This window comes from Cololabis saira, chromosome 6 (genome assembly GCF_033807715.1).
Source record: "Cololabis saira isolate AMF1-May2022 chromosome 6, fColSai1.1, whole genome shotgun sequence".
Classification (NCBI taxonomy): domain Eukaryota; kingdom Metazoa; phylum Chordata; class Actinopteri; order Beloniformes; family Belonidae; genus Cololabis; species Cololabis saira.
In genome coordinates this window covers 39,155,248-39,165,848 of record NC_084592.1, presented here as the reverse complement: position 1 = coordinate 39,165,848, position 10,601 = coordinate 39,155,248, and the positions used below count along the sequence as shown (strand labels likewise).

Sequence of the window (10,601 nt, the reverse complement as noted above, 5' to 3'; positions counted from 1 at the left end):
GGAAAAATCAAGGTTACTCCTGAAGGCTTTACTCCGAGAGAACAATCAAAGAAAAACGTGTCACATGACTAGGGTTGCCACCTTTCAGAAATAGAAATAAGGGACGCCCTGATTTCAGCAGCGCAGGAGCCAAAAAAAAAAAGCCCCAAAACTTCTAAACTGAATAAAAATGTGTTTATTTTATATGAAAAAACTAAATGCTTGAAGTTTAAAGTGCTTTAATAGCATTGAACTTGCATGACTGTACAGACAGACAACCATACTAGCAACTGAAAGCTCCTATGCTATGTATGTCCACATCAGCCCAGATGTATAATATAGCCTACAGGTGAAGAATATGGTGTAAAAGTTAACTTATTTCAATAATTCAACTAGAATATGGTGTAAAAGTTAATTTATTTCAATAATTCAACTAGAATATGGTGTAAAAGTTAACTTATTTCAATAATTCAACCAGAATATGGTGTAAAAGTTAATTTATTTCAATAATTCAACTAGAATATGGTGTAAAAGTTAACTTATTTCAATAATTCAACTAGAATATGGTGTAAAAGTTAATGAAAATACGGTACAAATCGTGTCCCGTATTAGTTCAATACGGGACGCAACATTTTTTTCTCAAATAAAGGACAATTCCGTATTTTACGGGACGGGTGGCAACCCTACACATGACTGTCAAAAACGCATCCCTGGAAACCACTGGAGCAGCCGGTAACAGGTACTCCCCCTGACGGATAAAGTGCTTAAAATCAGTCAAACATGTCTGACATCATTATTTATTATGAATAGAAAAAGACATGAGGAAAGATAATCTCTACATTTCCCAGCTGGAAATGCAGATTTTCTATTTATGAATGATTTAATGGATCTATATGATTTACGATCATATGGTGTAAATCTCCACAACATCATGTTAAGATGATAAGAGAGCGCAAAAATATACAAATAATGTTTGGAGGGTCATTAAGTGAAGTAATAAGACATCAAAGAGACTGGGGTTATCTAATTTGGTAAAAAGAGGGATATGACACTTGAAATTAAAGAGGAAACACAAGTCTCATCACTTTTTGGTTGAAAAAAGACTAAATTTGAAGGTTTCAAGATAAACAGTTTTTAATATTTTACAAAGCAATTCAATAATCCTTGAAGCAGTTTGTGAAAGTGTTGGGAAATTAAAAATAAAACACTGACTGTGATTATACTGATGCCATTGGTTAAGGGAGTTATCCACCGGATCATCGGACCTTTCGCTTGTACCTGGAACTAATCTTTTCCAACTGGCATCCTTCCTGATGATTCCTGATGATAATAGCTTAGGTTTTATTACATTTACAGACGTGGTGATAAAGAATCAGTATGTTATTATAGACCCCTTTCACTGTTACCTCAATTTCTTAAATTACTTCATAAATTGTTTGCGAACAGACTTGATGCCCAGACTACATGTTTATGAGGGCTGCCAGTCCAATAAATCCTTTAATCACAATTAATCAAAATATGTCCATAGTTAACTAGCGATTCATTGTGCAATAATTGTTTTTTTTCAATGTTTTCTTTACATAAAAAAGATATTTATCAAATTACAATTATGCAGAAGCAGTCAGTTATCCATACCTTAAATAAATGGTTGTTGTTGTATTATTTTGTCAAAAACACTTCCTGAAAGTCTAGAGGAGACAAACTTCACTCCAACTGATGTTGATCGGAGTAATTTATTTATTTATTTTTTACGGTGAAAATAAATAAATAAATAAGTAAATAAATAAATATAGGGTGGGCTTTGTATGGGTAGGATCAGATTATACACATAAATAAATATAATAATATTATTAATAATAATAATAATATTTAATTAATAACTAATAAATAAAGTAAGAGAAGGATAATGAATTGATTAAATAAGTAATGTAGAATATAATAATAAATATCTATCAACATCAGAGTAATTCTTACATCCCCCCATTTTTAGGCAGGGTTTAATAAACACATTTGATCAAAAACGCATTGAATTGTTTTATTTTACATCCATGACAACTCTTTTTTTTTCACATATTTTTATTGGGAACCGATGACATACAGAAATCCAACACAAGCTACATGGTCCGCTGTATTTTTTTCCCCCATTTTCCGAGAAAGGCGTGCTAAAACCTGAACAGAGCAGCACTTTCCAACAGCCCCCCCACCCCCCTCAACTTTAGAAAAATAATGTAAAAAGAAAATTAATTAATTAGTAAATAAACAGAATAAAACAAACAAAACAAAACCTGTAAGTGATCACAAGAGTACATAAAAAGGATGAAAAAGAGACTATATAAAAGCAGCTAAATGAAATAAACCGAACACACAAAAAACAAATTAATTATACAAAAAAAAAGAAAAAAAAGAATAAAAAATAAATAAATTTAAAAAAAAAGTAAATAAAAAAAAAAAAAAGGTAAATAAATACAAGGGATGCCCTGGGTGCCCACCTCACAGCATGAGAACATAGAATCATCTAGGATCCAGAGAGATAAGAGTATTCACATATCCATGACAACTCCGAGGGGCACCACTGTTTTTAAAACCACAACCTGAATTTATATACAGCAATATTGTTGTTTTTGGTTTTTTATCACATGGGTCAGCTGAAGGAGCTGGTAGCCATGGCAAACACTGATGGGAATACGGTGGGCACGTTCAACATGGTGTCACACAGCACCAAGAAAAAGTAGGCTATATGTTCTTTCTTTGTTTCGTTGTATTTTACATACAGTCTACGGCAAAAAAAAGTGTCAAAACTGCTCTTTAGATGAGCCGGTGTGTGACGTGACCAATGCTCTGTGCATTTTTTTTAAACGCTCTACTACAGCTCCTTGTTTCTTCAAGTGTCATATGTCCTGTAACGTGTGTCCGTTACTTGCTGAAACAGTGGCGTTAAACAAAGTTTTGGTCAACATGCTAGCACATTAACTTTGAAAGCCTTGGTGTTTTTTTTGTGTATATCTCTGTAAAAATGTCGTATATGCTTAGTATTTGCAGGATTTTGTACGTACTTTGCTGTAAGAGCTGATTTCTACATACAGGTGTTGTTTGAATAGGAAAGGTGACATATAAGCGTTCGCTTCAGCCATGTATTTCAAGTATTTATTATGGTATGATTTTTTTTTATTGTATTGTAAGTTGATCAAAGTAAACGGTTATCCATCTACAGCAGTGTTTCCCAACCTCAGTCCTCAAGGCCCACTGTCCTGCATGTTTTAGATGTTTCCCTTCATCATCACACCTGATTCTAATTAATGGTCCTAATTAGCTTGTCATCAAGGCCTGCACAATTCTGTTGATGACACAGGTACTTGTATCACGGTGTGCTGAAGCAGGGTAGCATCTAAGACATGCAGGACAGTGGGCCTTGAGGACCGAGGTTGGGAAACACTGATCTACAGTACATATATATATATATATATATATATATATATTCCCAACGATAACAGCTTCAGAAAGGAAACAATGATGGAAGTAATTTTTATGCATTCGATTGATGTACTTCTGAAGATATAGTTGGAAAAAATAAAATAAAAATAAAATGCTGTAATTGACGGGTGTCTGAAGTGACTACTCAAAAACTCAAAAAGGCTTCAAAATCATCCGTCCTCAGAGTTGTTTTTTCAGATGTATTATTAACCGCAGATTCTCCTCCGCTGGTACGGTCTGATATGGTTTTAATCTTGGTTTATTGGTGCTTTTCTTTTTCTTTTGACTCTTCTTTTCCGTTTTTGGTCCCTTTCCTCTGATGTGTCACTTCTTGTGCTGTCCTCCGTCTTGATTGTCTACATCTCTGTGACCTCTTGAGTGTTTGTCAGTGTCTGTTTATTAACTGTTGACTCCTGTCAACCCTGTCAACCTTTCTGTCCATCTCCCTGTCCGTCCTTCTGCCTGTGATTCAGTCCTTTGCTTTTTCCTTTTGTTGGTTTGGTTTGTGGATATCCTGCTTAATACAATATTTAAGTTTTAAAACAAAAGAGTTTGCAACTTCTGCCTCTTAATTTCCAATGTTTGGCTCATTAAAGGAGCTTGAGGCTCCTTTTAAGAAATGAGACTCTCTAGCACCACCCTTCACCACGACGGCCGTTGGGGGTACTGCAGCCAACAGTGAAGCCGGCACAGGAGAACGGGGAGAACGTGCATGCAGCGTCATGTGACGTCACATCCGCAGCCCAGCGCGGGAAAATCGGGACCGAATTGCAGCACATTTTGCAAATAAAAAAAACAGCCTCAAGCTCCTTTAACTCCTGAAATGTGACATCAATTGGTTTATATTTCACTAAAGAAACAAGTCAATGATATTTTTTGTTAAATATCCTGACCAGTAGTCAGGATGTTGAACATCGCCATTAGTATAAAGTTGGGAAGTCTAGGATTCCTGGTAGTCAGTTAATGCAACATTGAGAACCAGTACAAAAAAACCCATAAATTAAACGTTATAAGCGAGAGTTTTCTGGCCAAAGCCGTCTGTGGCAAAGAGAGAAAAACGAAAGAGTGAAGAGGAGGAAAGGTAGAAAAAAGGCGGCGGTAGTGTGTTAAATGGATAGTCCGTCAATAGTAAGAGAAAGTTCATGTGGTTATTGCCAACTTCTTAGCCAACATTCATTCTTTTTCCTTCCCTATATCTAATCAGTACCGCCGAGTTGCAACTACACGTGTATGAACACCAGGTCGCAATCAATAACCACAATACTTAACCTGCATTACTTTATCTTAGATAATAAAGACTATCGATGGCCAAAAGATACACTCTCCCGAGAGAACAAGATAAAAACGTGTTTTCTCGAACAAAGATGTTTTTAATGGATACCCAATAATTGATATGCTGTTTTTAGGTACTAGACCGACTAGGTCTGAATGGTTGCAAAGTGGAGGTTAGATTTTACCTCCATGTTCTGGAGCATTTTGCAGTGTTTTCGTCCCAATTTGTGATACGTGACTGTTTTTCTGTTTCAGGAAAAGAAAAAGAAGTAAAATAAAAAGCCTTTTCCCTACGTCTTATGGAGTTAGACCACTTTAAACCAGATCCATCCTAAAAATCGCAAAGCTTAGACAAATCAACCCTTAATGACATTAACTCTTGGAAAAGATTTATGAAACCTTTATTCAAGACTCAAGATTCAACATTGTCATTGTTCATACTAGCTGTAGGCACAACAAAATTACAGGTCCTTCATCGAAGGTGCTGGTCCTTATATAGATAAAGTGCAAAGACTAAAAGTTAAATCACATTTTTAAGAATAAAAAGATAAAAAAAAAATAAAAAAAAAGATTAATAAAACAAATAGATGCTAAAGGAAACAATGCTACACAAATTTCGCAATATTTATTGCACATGACTCAACATGCTTGATGCATGAAGACGGTAGAAGATTGTAGAGGTATTTATATGCAGAGTTTTTAAAAATGTTTTTAATGCCCACGATCCTCTGTGCTGTTTTGACCACTCTGGAGCTTCTTCCGTCTCGGGAAGTGTTTATGGTCCAACTGTAAGTTAGAGAAATGCAATTATTTGGGAATAAACCTACCTATAAATGAGTTTTCTATCAGTTTGACGTGTTGACGTGTTGATATTCTGTCACACACAGTCCGAGTCTCAAGTCAGAGTCAAGTTCAAGTCATTAAAGATAGATCCAGGTTTAGTCCATGTGAAGCCTGATCCCAGTCCAGACCAGTCAGCCTTGACCAACCCAGGCCCCTCGATGAACGGACAACAGCCCAAGGTCCTTGAAGGTTGTTTTACAGGTGCAGCACTTAAAAGTGCACTTTTTACCCAACATAGTAAAAAAAAAAGAAAATATTCTTAAACATGCCACAAGTATGACATTATTGCTATTTTCAATCTTTTCTTTCATTAGCGATCCTTGCGTAAAGGCTGTAAGACACACGTAATGTAATAAAAATGCTGCTTTTATGTCAAATGAAAACAGTAGTTGATTTTTTGATGTGTGTTTTCGCTTATTCAAGTCCTGAGGGTAAAAATTGCATAATTTGTCACTCCAGAGAAAAACTGAATGCATCATTATTCTGAAGCACAAGGAAGGCTAAAATAATTAATGTTGTCTTTATAAAGAGTAACCCCTTAGTAAACCTTTAAATGTGCTATTTATTTGTAAAAAAAATGTGTCTTAGCTTGACTTGCCTTTGCGATTTTTATTAATACCGATGTTCGTGGTGTAACACTTCGTCTTTCTGCTGAATGAATGCTGCTTTTCTTGAGTATGTGACAAAAAACTTCACTCACAAAAGCGCAATCAAGCGTTTGTCAACAAAAGAGAGGGTTTAGCGAAGACGTGACGATGCATAAGTATTGACAGTTCCCCGTAAATGGATTTCCTGCACATAAAAGGCTGGGAAGTGGAGTTCGCAGCAAAGATGCACAGGCTGGGTGAGTCCATTTACAGGGAGCCAGTTGCAGAGCTTTCATATTGTTCAGAGTCATGGAATGGAGCCACTTTGAATTATTTACACCAGCAGTTGCCCAGCTTTGACAAGTCAGAGTACCCCAGATAATTGCAGAGTGTGTTCAGGTTTATCAGCTCTCCGTCAGGCTGTGCTGCAGTTCGGACACCATAAGTCGTCGGTGTCCTTTAAAATGCAGCTTACACAAGACCAGCTCACAAAAATCACACCTTTAAGTTTACCTGACATGTCACCTGAGTGTGTAAACGGTAATTCAAGTGGAGGGGAAAGGCGGCTGCTCATCGAACCTTAATTCAGCAAACTTCACTTCCCAAACTACAGCATATCTTTGCATATTAATGTCAAATGACACCCGATTATCGTCTCCAAGCAGCGCCGTGCAGGACGTCTCAGAGAGTCACAGTCTGAAGAGCAGCCGCCTGCCTCGGCAGGGTCACGTGGAACCCGGCGATGATAAAAACCGCTCGCTGCGGTGCGTTCCAACAGCGTTCCAACAGCGTTCCACAGGGCAGTCATTCTCCGGCTCATTTAGTTAGTGCCGCCTCGCGATGTGTACCCGAGGTGAGCCGCTGACTTCCAACTACACGTGTCTTACTGAGGAACTGCTCAGAATGTAAATGACATGTAATCAGACGACGCCGCCGCCGAGGTCTAGCCCACTGTTCTTCCTCTTACACTCACGGGTTCGGAGTTATTTTAGTTGAGTCTAAACTATACGAAATCTTTGACAACAGTCATTCTCAAATACGCGTTGCATGGTGTTATTGAGAGAATTACAGTGACTTTCATCATCTTAAGATAGTTGCGTAAAGCTAAGGATTAAGGCCAACTCATTTTAGCAGCACTTTAAACGCACACACACACACACACACACACACACACGCACACGCACACACACACACACACACACACACACACACACACACACACACGCACACAGATTGTTTTCAGTAAACCGGCACTGTCTTGGCATGAGTCATTACAGTCTAATGCACAAGAAAAGCAGCAATTTGCATATCTGCTCCGAGGAGCGGCACGTTGCTACTTCTTCACTCTGCTGCCCGTGAGGCGTCTCTGCTGTGTGCAACAGTCTCCAATGCCATTCATCAACCGACCGAGGGTCGCCAGCGCGAGGGTCTCCGCCTGTTTACTGTCTCTCTCTACGTGGCTGTCCAACTGACACAATGAAAGTGATACAGTACAAAAACCAACCAAGAGACAATATTATGCTTCTCTCTAGTTTTGTTTGAGCTAGACAAAATCTAAAGTTCAATGGTGAGGTTTTAAATATCAGCACCCCGTCCTCTCTAGCAGGGGCGTCTCTAGGATTGTGACACATCTGGGGCTTAGCCCTGAAAAGTTTATGATGTGCGCGCTTAGAGCGCGTGCCCGAAAATTTTGGACATAGAGACATTGATTTATCACGTACAATTAGGTCTCTGCATTAATTCTGACTCTACACCTACTGTCTTTGTTCATTTCTTGTTTGTAACTTTTTACTTTCATTCCACACTTGCCTTTCTCATTTACTTATATATATCAAAATGTGTGCAGCTTTTTCAGGAAAAGTGTTAGTGCTATATCTTTAAAACGTGGAAATCTTTTTCTGTGACATCCCGAATACAAGTCATCTGAACAGCTTTCTGCCTGCTGCCTGCTGTTTTGACTCACGAGGTGCGTCGTGCGACCTGGAGGTGTTAACCACTTGTGCGCCAAAGCCAAAGAAGTGGCTTGAAAAATAAATAAATAATAATAATAATAATAATTGTTAATTGAATTGTTACTCAAATCTGTCCACTGTTTTATCTAAGCATCAACATAAGAGGACCGTAGATTAACCTAAACACAAAAAAAAAAAAATCTTTTTTTTTTTTTAATTCATATTCGGGGCTAATTAAAAAACATCCGGGGCTTTAGCCCCGAATGTTTTAGCCTAGGGACGCCACTGCTCTCTAGTCTACGTTTGGGTACCAGTACAAAAATGCAGCATACCAGTGTAAGATATTTTGTCCACTGAGTTCCAGATTAATTTACTCTGGATTCTGACTCTTCTGACTAATCTGGTCTGTCTCAGCTTTCTTTTGAGACCAAAATTATACAGTCAGCACTTACACTTGTGAAGATGTAGTCCATTTATTTTGGGTAAGTCATTTTCAACGTCAAGCAGGAAAACAGGCCGAGCAAACTGTGTTAACGCCATTATTTTTACAATTTGAGCTTCATTTCACAACACTCAACCCAGCCTGTGGTTTGGAGAAGCAAGAACAGATGCAGCTGTAATGGACTAAAATGCACTGCACGAAGCATCCGTCAACTTGCTTTCTGAAGAGCTGTTTTAAAGCTTCTTTTTTCCATAAACTGTAAAATACCCCCCCCCCAAAAAATGTATGTAGATATACATATATAATATTTTACAGCACACTGCTATGTTCTCCTCGATGGGAACACGCCCACCATGTGTCAATCAAAGCTCCTTCAGCTAAGCCACGATGGAGGAGCTGCAGAGACGCCAGCAGAAGTTTACAGAAGAATATCTGGATTCAAACGCTGTTTCGGTGGTAAAATCAGATGCAGGGTTATTATAAACTGCTGACTACTTCTTTAGTTTTGTATTATGACGATGAATATATAAATTCAGCTGATGTAGTTCAAAAGAACTAACCGCCGTCAAAGTTGTCATAATGTAAAATCAAACAAAAACTATTAAAAACAGCAGATGTTGACTAGACATTATACAATTTGAGAAATATCTTTTTAACTTTAACATCCATCCCGCTTTATCCTTTTCAGGGTCACGGGGGTCTGCTGGAGGCGAGGCAGGGGTTACACCCTGGACAGGTCACCAGTCCATCACAGGGCCACATATAAACACACAAACCATGCACACTCACACCTACGGGCAATTTAGAATCACCAATTAACCTAATATGCATGTTTTTGGACTGTTGGAGGAAGCCGGGGAACCCAGAGAGAACCCACGCAAGCACGGGGAGAACATGCAAACTCCACACAGAAAGGCCCCTGCTGGGCCTGGGAGTTGAACCGGGGACCTTCTTGCTGTGAGGCAACAGTGCTAACCACTAAGCCACCGTGCTGCCCCAACTTTAACTTTAACAGCAACAGTAAAAAATTATTTGTGTGTTTAATTGCGAACTAAGTCTGAAGCTCTTTGGTTGCCATGAAAAACTGTGAACCACCGATAGCCCTGATCAGGACATAAAAACACCAACATCTCCTTCCTGAGGCTTAAAAAGAGGCAAACACCCTCAGATGAAGAGCAACACCTGATAAATGACGTGCCATTATTTACTGAATGAAATGCAGAAGCAGAGTGTGAAAAGCAAAGTACAATCTGTAACCGAAAAGCATTAACCTGGTGCTTCGTAATCACTGTCTAATGCACAGGATATGACGTCACGATGACTGGCCTGAAATAAAATAACCAGACAATCATCGATTGACGAGTGAATGTGGCTCTAGCTGATCGGCTGTTTTGAATTCTTGTTCATGCATTTCCTGTTTGAAATGCTTTTTGCTCTATGTTTCATGATGACTCTGATAAAAGCCTTTAAAAGCTGGAAGAATAACGACGATGGCAACAAAAGGAAGCAGCACTCTGTGGAATCCACTGAATGAACGCGGCATTGAAACAGATCCGGAGAGACAAGAGTGTGGATAGATCTGTATCGGATGATGGAGCTGAATAAACAAAGGCTTTTACTTTGATATGACCTTTTTCTGAGGACTAGGATTGAAAGTTTATTCATGTTAGTAGACTTTTACTTTATGGCACAAGTAACTACATTCCTTTACTTTAATATAAGAAAGCATAAAAGGGACAGATAAATGTGACAAGTATAAAGAACTGAGAGATAAATGTGGCATTAGAAAGTCCTCCTGAACTCAATGAATGGTGTATAAAAATTAAAAGTCCACTGAAAAAATATGGGATTAGAAAATGAAGACCATTGAAATAAATAAATGTGTTATTAGACAGATAGTCTGAACTGAATTTAGTGGTGTAAAAAAAAAAAGGAATATTCCTGAATTAGTGATTTGGTGTCACCAAATGAAATAAATTAAATGCAATATTTGAAAATAAAAATGCCCTATAAAATAGATAAATGCTGTATTGAAAAAATAAAAGCCCCAGGGAA

General features: G+C 38.1%; 1 protein-coding gene across 1 annotated transcript in view; it reads right to left on the bottom strand.

Annotated features, from left to right (window-relative positions):
• Positions 1 to 10,601, bottom strand: part of LOC133446186 (contactin-associated protein-like 5) — a 202,295-nt gene that overhangs the window by 125,816 nt on the left and 65,878 nt on the right. The gene's annotated exons all lie outside the window — the stretch shown is intronic.